The following is a 17,739-nucleotide window of genomic DNA, read 5'->3' as shown; positions in this document are numbered from 1 at the left end:
ATATGCACAGGTCACCATTTAACTACTGATCTGACCTGTCATGTAGCAAGCCGTACAAAACAAAAAGTTGTTGTTAACATATTGCGTTTTCCATTGCTTCTCCACAACATATTAGACTAAAACCTGTGAAACAATGTGGTAGAACAATCCGAAATTTTCGAAGTCAAAATTGGTTTTAGAAAAAACTTACTGGAAATATGAACTGAAAAAAGTAAATCATGAACAATGATAGTACAACAACTTCTGCTTCAAGGCTACTTCATTGTGGTAATACAAAAAAGGTGGATGGTAGGTATGTGTAATCACTTCCTGGAGGTTTTGCCGTGAACATGTAGCTAAATGCACACCCGGCCAGAATGATTGCAGTTTGCCTAGTGTACAAGCGATCCACGCCTCTTTACGTACTTGCAAGAAAGGCGTGTCTCTTGCATATTGGACGACAGTGAATTCCCTGCTGAATGTGACGTACAAAGGATTGGGTCTTTCTTTCATTCGGAAGTCATACATCCGCCAAAATTGTCATTAGAAGACAAAAATAAAGCTAATTCATTAATGGCATCGGTAGCAGCAGCGCAGTAGAATTTTAAGTAGAAGATCGATATCTTTTAATAAATATACTGACATTTGGCAAAATATTAATGAAACAGCAGTGATACACCTGTGCGTGTGAATGTGTGTGCGTGTGTGTGTCGGCGTGTGCGAAGTGCGAGAGAGAGAGAGAGAGAGAGAGAGAGAGAGAGAGAGAGAGTTGCTTTTCAGCAGATAGCCTCCCACATAGTTATCTGTCTTGGGCCTAAATGAAAATGAGAGAATGGAGAATACAGCAAATGTGTCAGTGACGAGAAGGGTTTACCAATGTGAGAAAGTCGCTTACATGCCTCTCTTTTTACTTTGGCCGTCAGCGTCAGTATACTGTGTAGCCTTCAAAACTTACACCATTTATATTTTAGCATGGAATTGGACATGTTACAGGAAGGTTTTTAAACTGTATTTCTTCACAACTATAAAAAAAGGTAAACGTTCTAAATTTTCAAATACAGACGTAAAAATGACATTTCTGTCTATAATTAATGTCTACAAATGGATTTGTGAAGCCAAAATTATTTGAGATGCAAAGGATTTCATTACTACACAATAAAATAGTGACTTAATGCCCTCTATAGAATGATTTCATAAGTAACCACTAAAATGATTAATGCACGTCCTCTATATTTCTGTGCTGCACGTCCTCTATATTTGTGTGTCAGATTTTAAGATTGTTAACTAAATTAGCTATTACCAGACATCTAAGAACGGTGTTATCAGTCTTTATTAGAAGACCAGTAATGCTTATAGGTAATGGTAACCGAAACTTTTACAATTCTGAGAGAAATATTTTTCTATGTTGCTAGAACAAGGAAAGATTAAATGACTCATATCTCCAACGACCATAGTATTTCGGTATAAATGTCAATTTCTCAGTTTCAAGCGGTGCAAATGTATAAGGAATCTGCTGCGACTCAACCATATCCGAATGATTTTAGAGATAGTTCCTCGGTGTAGTGGCATGTTGTGCAATCAAGGAAAGGGAGCATGTAGGTTCGAATATATTCATTATACTTCCCACTGTTTCCCATTCCTCTTCTCATTGGGACGTGAACTGAATTTTTACTTGGTGTAGTAAGTCTGCGAATGGCCACTAGATATCAATTTAAGTTCCGGATATAGCCGCCTCGTTTGCCAGTTCGTAAACCCTTTTATTGCACAAAGCGCCTAATGAGATTTTCTTCAAAAACATTAACATATTTATTTCTTCCAACAAACTTCGTTACATTACAGGCTATGTCTTTAACGTATTTACTACAGTGTTTCCCCACTTCCTGCTCTGCACGGCACTAAAGATGATTTTTGACTCAGATATAATTAAAATCTTTTCGTAGTTACCATTTACAGAATACTTGATAGCCTTCAGGATTGCCTTTACTACCGCTGTATAAGATGAGACTAACGATGAACGCATATCTTGTTCGTAGTGACCTATTCTGGCTCACACGAGACCATACCAAGCATTACCTCCTAATGCGATTCTTGGACAATCTGTGTATACAGCGTCCTTCATAATTCTTATTATGTGCTTCTGAGTATTGTAGGGGAGACTTAGTAGGTCAAGTTTTGACAGAGAATCCATGTCCAGAAATAACCCGAAAGGATGTGAAATAGATATGAAAATCGGTTCACTTTCAAGTCTCCCACTTGACGGTACACATATACTACATACAACGAACGAGCTCTGATCTCTATGCTCTACAGGAGCTGCTACCCGATGCTATCCTGTTGTTCGTTGCACAAGAGATATCTGATTCGCAAGGTTTTTATACGCACTACCCGCAAACCCTGATGCACGTCTGTAGAGCACCAGCGTCAGTAGCCCTCGTTGCGAATGTATTAGTCTCCTGTAGCCGTTGTTGGAGTGAGTCGAAAACGGTGCGTGATGGACTGAGACGAACCTGAAAACAACCTCGGCATATGTGTTGTGCAGGTCCATCATTACGTGCCGTACAGCGAAGCGGGTGATATGAAAATGATCCTTTTGTAGCCCCGAGTCGCAACCCCTTTGATATGCACTACCCTTCTGTCACGAGAGATGACCGGGTCTGCATATGCGCCAGACGAAACTAGTACAACAGTATTCCAGCGGCCCTCTGTGGAGGTCACCAACGGCGAGATAGTACGTTGCACGTCACCCCTCTTTTGCAGCCAGGAGGACGGAGGTGTAATGTCACTCCGCGCCATCAGGTACGTCAGGACTCGCGGCTTATCCGGCATTGTGTGTTATCCAACGCGGAGTTCAACAGATTATGAGTGATGATGTGACATGAGTGATACCTCACTGTCTGTTGTCGATTTCCTACTTAGCAAGGCGCGAACCGCAAGAGAAGTGGAAAGAATGCTGTGTGGACAATGTAGAGTACTGTGTGCAAAGAGAAGAAAAATATAATTAAATGGAAAATTAAATATCTTAAATACTGATACATCAGTTTGTATCTCCATATAGAGAGCTTCGTGTAAAAAATAACTTCAGATCGTCACGAAGCAGTATTCAAACGACAAAACCTTTGCTGAGAGGCGCGCTTTCTTAACAAATGTACTCCGTCTCATTTTCAGTACACGGTGCCACATAACATACTCAAAAGAACATTACAGAAGAATGAGAAGATGAGTGAATGCATAAATAATTATCAAGATTAATATACATGAGAAATCAGTACGCTGAAGAAGCTGACTCTTTTACCTTTTGATTATTAATTGACCCCAAAAACAATAATTAACATCAGCCTTTGTCACTTGTGCTGATTGCATATTGCTATATTCTGTATAACAATATAATAAGTGAGCTAGTCGAGCTAATTGTATTAAGTTTGCTCAACGGCTGACTAGAAAAGAAGTGCTGTGGACCGAGAAAAAGAATAGAAATCACCCAAAACATTAGCTGGCCGAAGTTCTAAGTGTCTCTGATGATAACTGGACTACTCAATGTAACTTTCAGCTGTATTGAATCAATACAAACAAGTAGGTACACAGAAGATCCAGTGATCAAATTTATTTTATATGTAAATGTTATATTTCCGTCCATGGGCTGCTAATCAAAACTTTGGCTACTAAGTCACGTCAAACTCAAAAACGCGAGTAAAAGAAATTTAAAGGACCCTGTGTATGGACGGGTCCGCTCGCCTGCTCACATGTAGGGCTGCAGCTCTCGACGTAGTTCAGGTGGTAACATCCCAGGCAGGTTAATAGACACCGAATGAAAGTTATCTTGACAGCTATCCGCGGGGACTTATACACTATGTCATCAAAATTATCTGGGTACCTATTAGTGGCAATTAATTGTTTAAAGAATTAGTAGGGTGGGCGTGGTTACGGTTAAAACCAATTTGATCAGTACTTAAATGGCACTGACACAGAATGCAGCATAGCCTGCATGTTGCTGTTACTTCTGCAAGCAAGGGGTTGAAATTTAGGTCGCAGTCAAACAGAGAGAAGACTGTCCACGAAGGCAGCGCGCGCTTTCACCCGCCACGGTGCAGCGATCCAGTAGCTGAATTCGCTCTTATGTCATTAATTGGAATGTTTTGGGAAAAAAGAGGGCGTGATGCAGCCTCTGACACTGTTCGGAAAGTAAGTGTTACAGCCTTTAGAAGCGCCTGTGCTCTGCTGCAAGTAGCTTGTAGTCGATCCAGCTGAATGAGGTAAACGTGGATTTTATCTGCTGGAAAATAGCAGTTCAGCCGTTGACGGCGCCTCTCAGCAGTAATGAGGTGGGCGTGCTAGGCAGGCCGGGTAGCAGTTCATTACTGGCGTATGTACGGGAGGCGAGGCGGATGATGCACGCCGGTCGCTATCTGGACACTGGACGCGGTCGCATAAAATGTTGCGGTCGCGCGGCCTCCGACTTTTGAATAATGGTCGCCGTAATTTCCGGCTGGGATCGATTAATGCGGCCCGTCGCGCCGTTCGGCAGCTCTATAAATTGTCGGCTCTCCGAACCCGCGCGCTAAGTGAAACTGCTGCGCTACCCTCTGTCAGCAGGCCTGCGCTATACCGGCCTCTGTTAATGGCACGCCGGCTATGAAATGTTGAAGTTGTCACCGTGCTCTGCTTTATGGAGCCGGACAGCAAAGGGCGCCTACACCGACCACAAAGAGCGGAGAGCGCGAGGCGCCCGCCCGTACCAAGTTGGTGGCGTATGCTGACCAACGACGATAGGGGCGTAGCTTCCCCGATGTAATCCAGTTGTGGAAACTCTCGACTTGTGTGCGCTACATGTCAACATACGTCTCTTTCACTAAACCAATGCCTCATACGTCCAGTTATGGGGGTTACACATCTACATCTGCAAACATAGCCCGCAAGCTATTGTACCGTGCGTGGCGATAGGAACTGTATACCACTAGTAGTCTTTCCTTTACTGATCAACTCACAAACAGAGTGAAGGAAAATCGACTGCCTGTATGCCTCCGTGCGAGCCCTGTTTCTCTTATCTTCGTAGTCCTTACGTAAAATGTGTGCTGGTAGCAGTAGAATCGTTCTGCAGTTAGCTTCAGATGCTGGTTCTCTAGATTTTCTCAATATTATTCCCCGAAACGAAAGCCGCCTTCCCTCCAGTGATTCCCATTTCAGTTCCCGAAGCACCACAGTAACACTTTTGTGTTGGTGGACCCTATGGATATCTTCGATATCTTCTTTTAATCCGGCGTCGTTTGGATCCCAAACACTCGATCAATATTCACAAATGGGTCACACTACTATCGTATTTGCGGTAGCCTTTGCAGATAAACCACACTTCCCCAGGATGAGTTTGCAGTACCCCCCCCCCCCCCCTTGCCACCCTTGAATCTGCGGGTCCACATCGACTGAAATGCTCACGCCGCGCGGGATTAGCCGTGCGGTCTAAGGCGCTGCAGTCATGGACTGTGCGGCTGGTCCCGGTGGAGGTTCGAGTCCTCCCTCGGGCATGGGTGTGTGTGTTTGTCCTTAGGATGGTTTAGGTTACGTAGTGTGTAAGCTTCGGGACTGATGACCTTAGCAGTTAAGTCCCATAAGATTTCACACACATTTGAACATTTTTTTGAATTGCTCACGCTATGGATGATGATGATGTATGGTTTGTGGGGCGCTCAGCTGCGCGGTTATCAGCACCCGTACAAATTCCCAACTTTTGGTTTGTCCAATCTCGCCACTTGCCTGAATGATGATGAAATGATGACGACTACACAAACACCCAGTCACCTCGAGGCAGGCGTGCTATGGATCCTCAACTGAGAAGCCTAGCGCTGGCTGGAGTCGGAATGGCTCTACATTCCTGTCGGTACCCATCGATTGGAGCGTGTAAAAAGGCATAGTACACATGTGGTAAAGCATATATCACGAAAATGTTTTCAGTTTAAAGAAAACAACAGAAGTAGCTATACTGCATCCACACACAATACCTAAAATACTTATGCTAGGGAAAGAAGAATAAACCTTAGCCATATGTGTTTCACGTCAAGAAATATGTAGTGTTATAAATGGAGGTGGAACTAGGCCAATGCGAAGTACCGGAACACCTGAAAAAATTTCATACAGACGAGACTTACCGATGACAGCAGGAAACAGACCAAAATACATAACACTCCATTAAACTGTTTTTAATAATGTTCTCAACTACATTATTTTCCAGGTAATAGTGGCTGATCAATTGCCATGATAATTTAGTATGATTTTAACGCGCTAGTAGTCAACAAGCTTCCCACGATGGTTGAAATGGCTCTGAGCACTATGGGACTTAACATCTAAGCTCATGAATCCCCTAGAACTAACTAATCTAAGGACATCACACGCATCCATGCCCCAGGCAGGATTCGAACCTGCGGCCATAGCGGTCGCGCGTTTCCGGACTGAAGCACCTAGAGCCGCTCGGGCACAGCGGCCGACGACAAAAATACAATAAGTAAGAAAATCACTCATCAGTAACTTATGGTTTTAGTTACAGAATCAAAGCCAGAATTGATTACATGTTTCATTCCAGAACACTGACGAAGTTTCATGTCAATAGAACGGAACGACTATGGCAGAATAAACGCAAAGTCTTAGTATTTACCAAGGCGCATTTGAAATGCTGTAAGTAATTACGCAGCAATTACGGACATGACCGCCACTCAAATGAAGTAATGTAGACTTAACTCAGTGCTCTATTATGCAGTGCCTCTAATGACTGGTGTGCATAAAACCTTGCTCTTCGCTGTTCGCAAATATACTCATAGTCGTTTACGCAGTGCACACACCGTTACTTTCCTTCAAAAATGGCTCTGAGCACTATGGGACGTAACATCTTAGGTCATCAGTCCCCTAGAACTTAGAACTACTTAAACCTAACTAACCTAAGGACATCACACACATCCATGCCCGAGGCAGGATTCGAACCTGCGACCGTAGCAGTCCCGCGGTTCCGGACTGCAGCGCCAGAACCGCACGGCCACCGCGGCCGGCTACTTTCCTTCAATTAAATTATTACTCCATCGTATTTTACAAGAAACAGCCGTCCTTTGATTTTCTAAGTTACTAAAAGTCTGTTTGATACTTTTTTAGCTAATCGATGTTATACGAACACTCCGAAACGAAAGCTCCAATAAGATAAAAGAAATTTGATGTTTTATCGTAAATCAAATTTTAGAACAATCACTAGGAAGTGAACAAGTTACAGAACTCAGTTCGCTCTACAGAGCCGTATTAGAGAACAAACAAGTCAGAACCACCGCAGGGGAGAACGGAAGAATAAACTTACTTGAATTTCAGAGAGCAAACGCCCCCTCACCTTTTCATCAAGAGAAAATTAATGCGGCCTTGGGCTAAAAGTTTGAGTCTGGCAATCTGCTTTGTGCAGATTGGTCACTCCGTTATGGAACTGTAAAAAATTGCCTAAATGAAACTGTGCATACGAGAAAGTAATCTTTCATATTTTTAGAAAGAAGTTGTAAGAAAGAACACTCAAGTGTCCAAGGGAGATGTACTGTGCACTCCAAAGCACTAGGAAGAATACACATCTTCCATGAAAACAGATACAGCCCTCTTTGAATAATTCACTACACCATCACTGAAGATTTTAACAAAGAAAGAAAAGTACAAACAGTTTCTTTCGTACTTGGAGACTAAGTTCGTGTTCGTTTGCCTCACTCATTGAACATCGTCGTCTCCAACATTATAAGTATGGAAGTAGCGAATGTCTGTCGGAAGTCTGCTGACCACTAGCGCCTTAAAATCATACTACATTGTCATGGCAATTGATCAGCCACTATTACCTGGAAAACAATGTAGTTGAGCACATTTTTAAAAACAGTTTAATGGAGTATTACGTATAGAGCTGCAAAAAGATAAGGAAAATTGTATAATTTGAACTAAAATATTGTAACAAATTTTTGACGACGCAATAATACACAGCAATAAGAATAAAGTCACTGTCAAAACTAGAGAGACCAGTGAATTGTAACAGCTATTTCCACAGTGCACTAATTTTAAATCAATGGGAGGCCATAGACTGTGCTTAACGTTGAGAATAATAGAGTCAATAATTAAGAAACCCTAATGATCAACTAACAGGAAGTACAGATATACAGCTAAATGTTAATGGGAAAGAGTAAAGTACAAATTTTAAGGACTCAAAACAAAGTACACTGACACAGTTTAAAAGTTGAATCCGTGAAGACGTTAAAAACATTCAGGGGTGACAGTGGTGGGGATAAGTTCGTGAACGCCTACGTCAGACGTTCCCTCGACAGTGGATAGGCAGAGGAGGTCCTGCTTCGTGGGCTGGAAGGTCGCTTGATCTAACCCCTCTTGATTCCTTCTTTTAGGGTCACGTGAAACGTCTTGTGAACGAGACGTCTGTCGAGACTGAAGAAGATCTGGCAAACATTTTCACTGCCTGCGACACTGTTCAAATGAGACAGGGTATATTAGAACGTTTATGACATAACATTTTGCGACGATGACATGGCTGCGTTGAAGCTGGGAAACGCCATTCTGAACTGATATTGTAAATGTAGCAGCTTGTGAAATTTGTCAGGTAAATAGAATTCATTATTAGTGTACCACAGACTTGAAGTGCTCGGTCACGTTACATGTGCCGTTCAGTATGGAAAATTATCTGAGAGTACTGGACACTATACTGCGATAATTCTGTGGGTCATTATGAGAATTCGTGACTTGGGACCATCAGTTTGAGTCTGCGGGAGGGTAAGGCAGGACTTGAGAAGATTTTAGCTTACCTTTCGACTCGGTCGTTTCCGGACCTAGTACTATTCTCACATTTTTAATCCCAAATCGACGTATTTACCCTTCTCTATCATCCATGAAAATTTCTAACATCACAGAATCATCCTGTATACATACTCCCATGGTTCAAGTGAACAAGGTTCCTCTAGAGAAAACTGGTGAAGTACTGATCTGTTAGAAACAAGTATCTTCCATGCAGCTTAATCAATGAGCAAGTGATAAAACTACTGCCACGACGGAACTACTGAGAGAGCTCAAAGGACTTTCGGATTCATCACAGTGAAAAGAAGCATAGATTACGTAGCAGAAATCTAAAGTAACGTTTGCAGACGTGGAATTTAAAGCGAAGAATATAGTTTTGACACAAAAATAGACAGCGATCGCCAGAATTTCGGAAGATCAACTACTTACATATATCTTACTGATTGGTTGTCCCCAGACAGCAGCATTCACGCTTGTGCGAATTACATAATATTGTTCATTTGCAGAAAACGTGTGTTTGTTTTAATAACATGGAAATCTTGCCTTGGTGTTAACGACAAAAAGAAAAGAAATCCTCGATTCGAAGAAATTACAGCCGAGGTCTAGACGTTAACTACTGGGAAGACAGAAAGCAAAAAAAACAGAACAGACACAATGCTATAATGAAGACGATAACACGTTAAAATGGGCTTACTGAGATTGCGAGGAATAAAGTGCAGTTTCATATGCGCTGCGTACGTATTAGCTCCCAGAGCATTGAACACATTAACTAGTACTTGGTGCCGTTTCTCCCCCTAGGTATGACGTGTCATTTATTGGGAGAGAATACGCACTAACACATCGAAATAGTCTTACATATAGAGATTACAACAACCAGTGGCAAGAATCGTCTGAAGGCGAACGGGTACAACTTGGTCGTCGGCCGCTGAATCCTATGCGATGCATTTGTATCTGTCATCTCTATTAGAAATGTTTTGTTGACATTCAAATTGCAGATTGGCGATGACATGACTTACAGTAGAACGCCAACGGCCTCGTATTGACGTGGCGTATAAATAAATGTATAAATAAAAAAATTACAGATTATGAATCAATCAAACAGCTCATTTGTAGCCGGCTGTTGTGGCCGAGTGATTCTAGGCACTTCAGTATGGAACCGCGCTGCTGCTACGGTCGGAGGTTCGAATCCTGCCTCGGGCATGGATGTGTGTGATGTCCTTAGGTTAGTTAGGTTCAAGTAGATCAAAATTCTAGAGGACTGATGACCTCAGGTGTTAAGTCCCATAGTGCTCAGAGTCATTTGAACCATTTGAACCTCATTTGTAGTTCTACAAGCAGACGAATCACCGAGCGATATATAGGTTCCGTAAGAAATCTGTAAGGAAATTCGACACCTCGTTATAGGTTATGCTCTCCAATACGAAAGTCTATTGCTTTACTGAATTTTGCGATAGGGGCTGATCTCAGGCAACTCAAGGAGGAACAGATTTCGGGTCAACAACGCAACTCATATTCTATGTTGAAGTGCGTGCCAAAAAGTTTAGTTTTTCACATATTGTTACTAACAGAAATAGAGACACAAACAGGTCATTTGATATTTCGAAAAGTACTCGACTGGGTTTAGGAAGCCGAGGAATTTGGAAAAGCCGTGAAGCATGGCTTGTTGCTTCAAATGAGCGAGTGCTACTCCCAAAGCGATGATTTGAATAAATGATTTCATTAAAAGAATGCTATATCCCAATGAAAGCTACTACATTCTGAGACAATGAAATGACGCACCACAAGTGGATTATCGGAATGGGACGGAAATCGGTAGGTTTGATGTACATTTACAGACAACAAAATTATTACAAATTCACAAAAACTGGATGGTTTACCCGAGAGAAAGATATAAATTGAGCAAGTTAGTAATGCGTTGATGCATCTCTGGTCTTTACGCAAGCTACAATTAGACTTGGCACTGATGGACAGAGTTGTTGGGCGCCCAAGAGACTGGTATCGTGCCAAATTCCGTCCAATTGGCGCCTTACATCGGCAAAATCTCGAGATGTTTGGAGGGCCCTGCCCATAATGCTCCGAACTTCTCAGGTGGGGAGAGTTCCAACTATCTTCCTAGCGAAGTTATGGTCTGCCGAACACGAAGACAAGCAGTAGAAAATCTCACTGGGCGGATGGTCATTATCTTGCTGAAATGCAAGCCCATTATAGCTTGCTATAATGGAGAATAAAACTGGGTGCTGAATATCGTCAACGTACGGCTGTGCTGTAAGGGTGCCGTGGATAACGACCAAACGGGTGCTGGTATGAAAGTAATTGGCACCCTAGACCACCACTACTGGTTGTCGAGTCGAATGGCAGCAAGAGTCACGATGGCATCCCACCGCTCTCCAAGGCGTCACCAGACACGTCCTCAAACTGGAATCTCATTCATTGGAGTAGAATTGTCTTAGGTGATGAGTACCACTGCGAACTGAGACCCAATGACCGGCGTAGACGCGTCTGGAGTCGCTGAGGAGAGCGATGACATACCATACTTACAGTCGCCGCCATTCGGCCCCACAACCAGGGTCGATGGTTCCAGCGCCATTTATATTCATAGCGTGACCCCTTGGGTTTTTATGCGCGGACCCCTTGCAGCACAACGGAACGTCGTTGATATTCAGCGTCTAGTTTCGTTGCCCTCCCCGGCAAGCCATCTTGGGCTTACAATTCAGCAAGGTAATATCCTTTCGCACACGACGCCAGTGTACTCTACTGGCCATTAAAATTGCTACACCAAGAAGAAATGCAGATCATAAACGGGTATTCATTGGACACTAGAACTGACATGTGATTACTTTTTCACGCAATTTTGGTGCATAGATCCTGCGAAATCAGTACCCAGAACAACCACCTCTGGCCGTAATAACGGCCTTGATACGCCTGGGCATTGAGTCAAACAGAGCTTGGATGGCGTGTTCAGGTACAGCTGCCCATACGGCTTCAACACCATACCACAGTTCATCAAGAGTAGTGACTGGCGTATTGTGACGAGCCAGTTGCTCGGCCACTATTGACGAGACGTTTTCAATTGGTGAGAGATGTGGAGGATGTGCTGGCCAGGGCATCAGTCGAACACTTTCTGTATCCACAAAGGCCCGTACAGGACCTGCAACATGCCGTCGTGCATTATCCTGCTCTAATGTAGCGTTCCGTAGGGATCGAATGAAGCGTAGAGCCACGGGTCGTAACACATCTGAAATGTAACGCCCACTGTTCAAAGTGCCGTCAATGCGAACAAGAGGTGACCGAGACGTGTAACCAATGGCACCCCATACCATTACGCCGGGTGATACGCCAGTATGGCGATGACGAATACACGCTCCCAATGTGCGTTCACCGCGATGTCGCCAAAAACGGATGCGACCGTCATGATTCTGTAAACAGAACCAGGATTCATCCGAAAAAATTAAGTTTTGCCATTCGTGCATCCAGGTTCATCGTTGAGTACACCATCGCAGGCGCTCCTGTCTGTGATGCAGCGTCAAGGGTAGCCCCAGCCATGGTCTCTGAGCTGATAGTCCATACTGCTGCAAACGTCGTCGAACTGTTTGTGCAGATGCTTGTTGTCTTACAAACGTCCCCATCAGTTGGCTCAGAGATCGAGACGTGGCTGCACGATCCGGTACAGCCACGCAGATAAGATGCCTGTCATCTCGACTGCTCTTGATACGAGGCCGTTGGGATCCAGCACAGCATTCGGTATTTTCCCTCCTGAACCCACCGTTTCCATAATCTGCTAACAGTCATTGGATCTCTACCAACGCTAGCAGCAATGTCGCGATACGATAAACCGCAATCGCAATAGGCTACAATCCGACATTTATCAACGTCGGAAACGTGATGGTACGCATATCTCCTCCTTACACGAGGCATCACAACAACGTTTCAACAAGCAACGTCGATCAACTGCCGTTTGTGTATGAGAAGTCGGTTGGAAACTTTCCTCATGTCAGGACATTGTAGGTGTCGCCACCGGCGCCAACCTTGTGTGAATGCTCTGAAAAGCTAATCATTTGCGTATCACAGCATCTTCTTCCTTTCGCTTAAATTTTGCGTCTGTAGCACGTCATCTTCTTGGTGTAGCAATTTTAATGGCTTGTCTGCGTGCTCGCCATACCCCACCTTGGTGAGGAAGTTCGCCAGACCTCTCCCCAGTTGAGAACGTTTTCAGCATTATGGTTAGGGCCGCCCTCCAACCGTCTCTTGATTTTTTCTATCTAAAGCGTCAGTTGGACAGAATTTCGCACGATATCTCCCTGGAGGGCGTCTAACAACTCTATAAATGCACGCCAAGCCGAATAACTGCTTGCGTAAATGCTGGAGGTGGACCAACGCGTTACTGACTTGCTCAATTCGTGAAACCCTTTCTCTTGAATAAATCATCCAGCTTTTCTGAAAATGTAGTGATTTATTTGTCTCAGCATCTATATCTTTCTATCGGTTTCCTTCCCATTCGGGCAATTCCTTCTTGGTGTAAGTTTCACATATGTTTTCTATCACTGCAAATTATTCACCGTAACTGTACTTGGACAAAGATGAATCAGCGGATTGCACAGGTAGTGAATAAGGTATTTGACTCTGTTTGGTTTTATCGGTGGTTCACTTGCTATTCAGTCAGTTGAGCAGCGCTGGGGTATTCGTGTTGGAGGTCAAGTAGCATGCAGCTGAATTTTTCGGAGAAACAGATCTGTTATTTGCAATTTGGGAGAAAGAGCTTGGAATAAATTACTATGGGGATGAAAACTTGTTTACAAAGCTATTTCATTCTCTAAATGGGGGAGACATATGGAGAAATTTTTAAAGGTAACCCATGCATGAACAAGAATAGGATGTTTGTTTGTCAGAAGTATTAATCATTGCGCCCCTGAAAACTAATAATATTTATGATCAGTGTTTATTTGGTGTATTTGTTTTCATTATGTCACAAACTACGCAATTGCGTGCGATGTCTGTTATTTCTATGATGAGAAAATTTCGCAGTAGGTATAGTCTTCTTATGTGCTACAGGCATTTTTGTCAGTAATCAGAGTTTAATTTTTCAAGTACGATATTCTTGAATGTAAAACCAACCTCCGTCATTCTTGGTTAATTTCGCATATTTTGTCGTGTGTGCTTTGCACCTTTCGCCACATGCTACAACAGACAGTTTCTGACAAGAAGAAATGGAGAGCAGATTATTTCTCTTTAACATCAGCTGATTTGAACTTGCATTCGAGAACGTGAGTACATCAGACACAAAGTAACATGATAAGCAAGAGGTGAGTACTTTTGTTTCAGGATATATCTCATCTAGCATTATTGTGAGAAAACAGTACGTAGTCAGAATTGTGCTAAGCAACCATATTAATTTTCAGTGAATATTGTCGGTAACTTGACACAGTTGTTTCTTTCTGAGCAGATCAGTAATTTATTTTTGTGCTAATTCCAAGTCAAACATTTCACGTCATACCACGCAAATTTTATAATGTACTTCGGTATTAAGATTTATTTTTATAGTTTTCATGGAGCATACGATTAGTTTCTTTTGATAGGTAGTTAAATTCATTTTTATTATTTCAAATAACGCATTTTTTTTAAAGTTTTTGTTTGACGATACTATTCACATGCGCAACACAGGGCCAACCAACAGTCAGTATTGCACAGCTGTTGAAGTCTGTATCTAAAGTCCACGTTACACGAGGAGAAAGTTATGGGAAACAAAATATTCAGTACTGAAAGACACAGAGAAATTTTTATATGAAGCATTGAGTGGTGCGTCTATTCTTGTCTTAAAAGGTATTTGAGCTGAGAATACAGCAGCATCATTGCCCGACTGCTAATTTCTTGCCGCTGACGAACGCAAACGAGGCTATCAGTGTGGAAGTGCTAACAGCCGTAAAATATCTAGGACTATCTGTACGGTGCAACTGACGTGGGAGCAGAAGAGAGCTGTGACACATTAGAAGAATTATACGGAAGTGTAACTCGCCCACGAAATAAGCGGCTTACAAAACACACTGGGAATCTTTGTAGGTAGGATTACTATATTATATGACTAGCGGCATTCGCCACGGATGTCTGTAGCTGCCGCGGAAGTGATACGGAGATGCTCTGCATACACCAATGACTGCAGCGGCCGACGCTGAGAGAGTGGTTTAAGCAGCTTACAAAACAGTCCTGGACCCTAATAAGGTGGTATTCTTGTCGAGCACGGAAAATACCTACACAATAGTAGCGTTATTCGCCACGGATTTGTCTTGCAAATACAGGAGCGTTACCGGGACGCTGTAAATACAGTAGTGACTGCAAGCGCAGATGCTACATTACTTTCTCGGTCAGTGTTATAGTATTAAAATTCCATGCAGTACATTTTATAAGCTGAGTAGTAGAACTGCGAACAAGCAACTGATTTCCATTAGCATTGAAGTACGCCTTATCTGTTCAACACAAAAGCAAAGTTAAGCGAAATGCAAATTATGAATAACACAAATAAATGATCTTTCTGATCTGGCATTAAAATTACGTGTCAAAGTGATGTTAGTCGTGATGGGTAGTATCAGGCACAAGTATACAGTCCAGGTTTGGCAGAAACACTACCTGGCACCGAGTTCCAGGAAGGCTACAGTCGGAAGAGGCGATGGCTCGCAGGCAGTAGGCTGGCGGCTCGGTGTGGCTTCTTTTCAATGACATTCCACTTTCTAGATAAATTTAGTGGTACACGCAACAAATTTCCGGAGGAAATGTTCTCATCTTGCTTATTTTTTTACTGGTTTCGCTATGTGGCAGCACCATCGCCAGACACAATGTTGCCAGTGTTGGGTATCAAGGAATCACTTTATCTATTTACACAGACTGTGCGCTGTAGTACTTGCGTTGTTAGCAGCGACAGTGTCATGACTTGCCGTTAGGCGCCGATACTGGAATCGTGACATAGTGCGGGCTTTCTAAAATAATGAAATGATAATGTTGGTGGCCCTCTACTACGTACCCTCTGACTTAGAGTTGAAATATTAGAAGTTTTCGCTAGTTTCGTTGTCTAGAGGCTACGATACGTGGTTGCCGCATTACAGGCCAAATACTGCTGAGTCTATAGTATACGAAAAGAATACACATATGGCATATGGCAATTGCGAATTATGAATGTAACGTATAAATTTATAAATGAAAGATTGAAATTAAATAAAATCTGCAGGTACTATACGAACGACTTTCAATGATGAGTACGATAGCAGAAGTACTTTGGAGAATGTGGTATATTTCTGCAAAACACTTATTGGTGTCGATAGTCCAGCAATTGAATAAAACATTAGTTGATTAACAGGGAAACAATAGATTCCTACTCCACGTAATTAGTTATGAAAAACAACATAGCTCGCGAGATATTCAGTTCTGAACGCAGACTACGTCTTCACTGCAGAAGCCACGAAATCACTCAAGAGCACAGGTCAGCCCTCCGAAATACACTACTGGCCATTAAAATTGCTACACCACGAAGATGACGTGGTACAGACGCGAAATTTAACCGACAGGAAGGAGATGCTATAATATGCAAATGATTAGCTTTCCACAGCATTCACAAAAGGTTGGCGCCGGTGGCAACACCTACAGCGTGCTGACATGAGAAAAGTTTCCAACCGATTTCTCATACACAAACAGCAGTTGAAAGGCGTTGCCTGGTGAAACGTTGTTGTGATGCCTCGTGTAAGGAGGAGAAATGCGTACCATCACGTTTCCGACTTTGGTGAAAGTCGGATTGTAGCCTATTGCGATTGCGGTTTATCGTATCGCGACATTGCTGCTCGCGTTGGTCGAGATCCAATGACTGTTAGCAGAATATGGAATCGTTTGGTTCAGGAGGGTAATACGGGACGCCGTGCTGGATCCCAACGGCCTCGTATCACGAGCAGTCAAGATGACAGGCATCTTATCCGCATGGCTGTAACGGATCGTACAGCCACGTCTCGATCCCTCAGTCAACACATGGGGACGTTTGCAAGACAACATTTCCACGACGTTTGCAGCAGCATGGACTATCAGCTCGGAGACCATGGCTGAGGTTACCCTTAACGCTGCATCACAGTCAGGAGCACCTGTGATGGTGTACTCAATGACGAGCCTAGGTGCACGAATGGCAAAACGTCATTGCTTCCGATGAATCCAGGTTCTGTTTACAGCATCATGATGGTCGCATCTGTGTTTGGCGACATCGCGGTGAACGCACATTGGAAGGGTGTATTCGTCATCGCCATACTGGCGTGTCACCCAGCGCGATGGTATGGGGTGCCATTGGTTACACGTCTCGGTCACCTCTTGTTCGCATTGACGGCACTTTGAACAGTGGACGTTACATTTCAGATGTGTTGCGACCTGTGGCCCTACCCTTCATTCGATCCCTGCGAAACCCTACAATTCAGCAGGATAATTCACGACCGCATGTTGCAGGTCCTGTACTGACCTTTATGGATACAGAAAGTGTTCGACTGATGCCCTGGCCAGCACATCCTCCAGATCTCTCACCAATTTAAAACGTCTGGTCAATGGTGGCCGAGCAACTGGCTCGTCACAATACGCCAGTCAGTACTCTTGATGAACTGTGCTATCGTGTTGAAGCTGCATAGGCAGCTGTACCTGTACACGCCATCCAAGCTCTATTTGAATGCCCAGGCGTATCAAGGCCACTATTACGGCCAGAGGTGGTTATTCTGGGTATTGATTTCTCATGATCTATGCACCCAAATTACGTGAAAATGTAATCACGTGTCAGTTCCAGTATTATATATTTGTCCAATGAATACCCGTTTATCATCTGCATATCTTCTTAGTGTAGCAATTTTAAAGGCCAGTAGTGTATTTCTTTCCTCTGCGACGACGCGCAAACTGTTCCAATGTCCAAGTCTTTCTACCGACTCCGCGTTCGCCGCCCAGTCAGGTCCAACACTTCCCGTG

Source organism: Schistocerca piceifrons, chromosome 8, assembly GCF_021461385.2.
Source record: "Schistocerca piceifrons isolate TAMUIC-IGC-003096 chromosome 8, iqSchPice1.1, whole genome shotgun sequence".
Classification (NCBI taxonomy): domain Eukaryota; kingdom Metazoa; phylum Arthropoda; class Insecta; order Orthoptera; family Acrididae; genus Schistocerca; species Schistocerca piceifrons.
The sequence above is the reverse complement of the archived record's forward strand: the minus strand, read 5'-3'. Positions refer to the sequence as shown.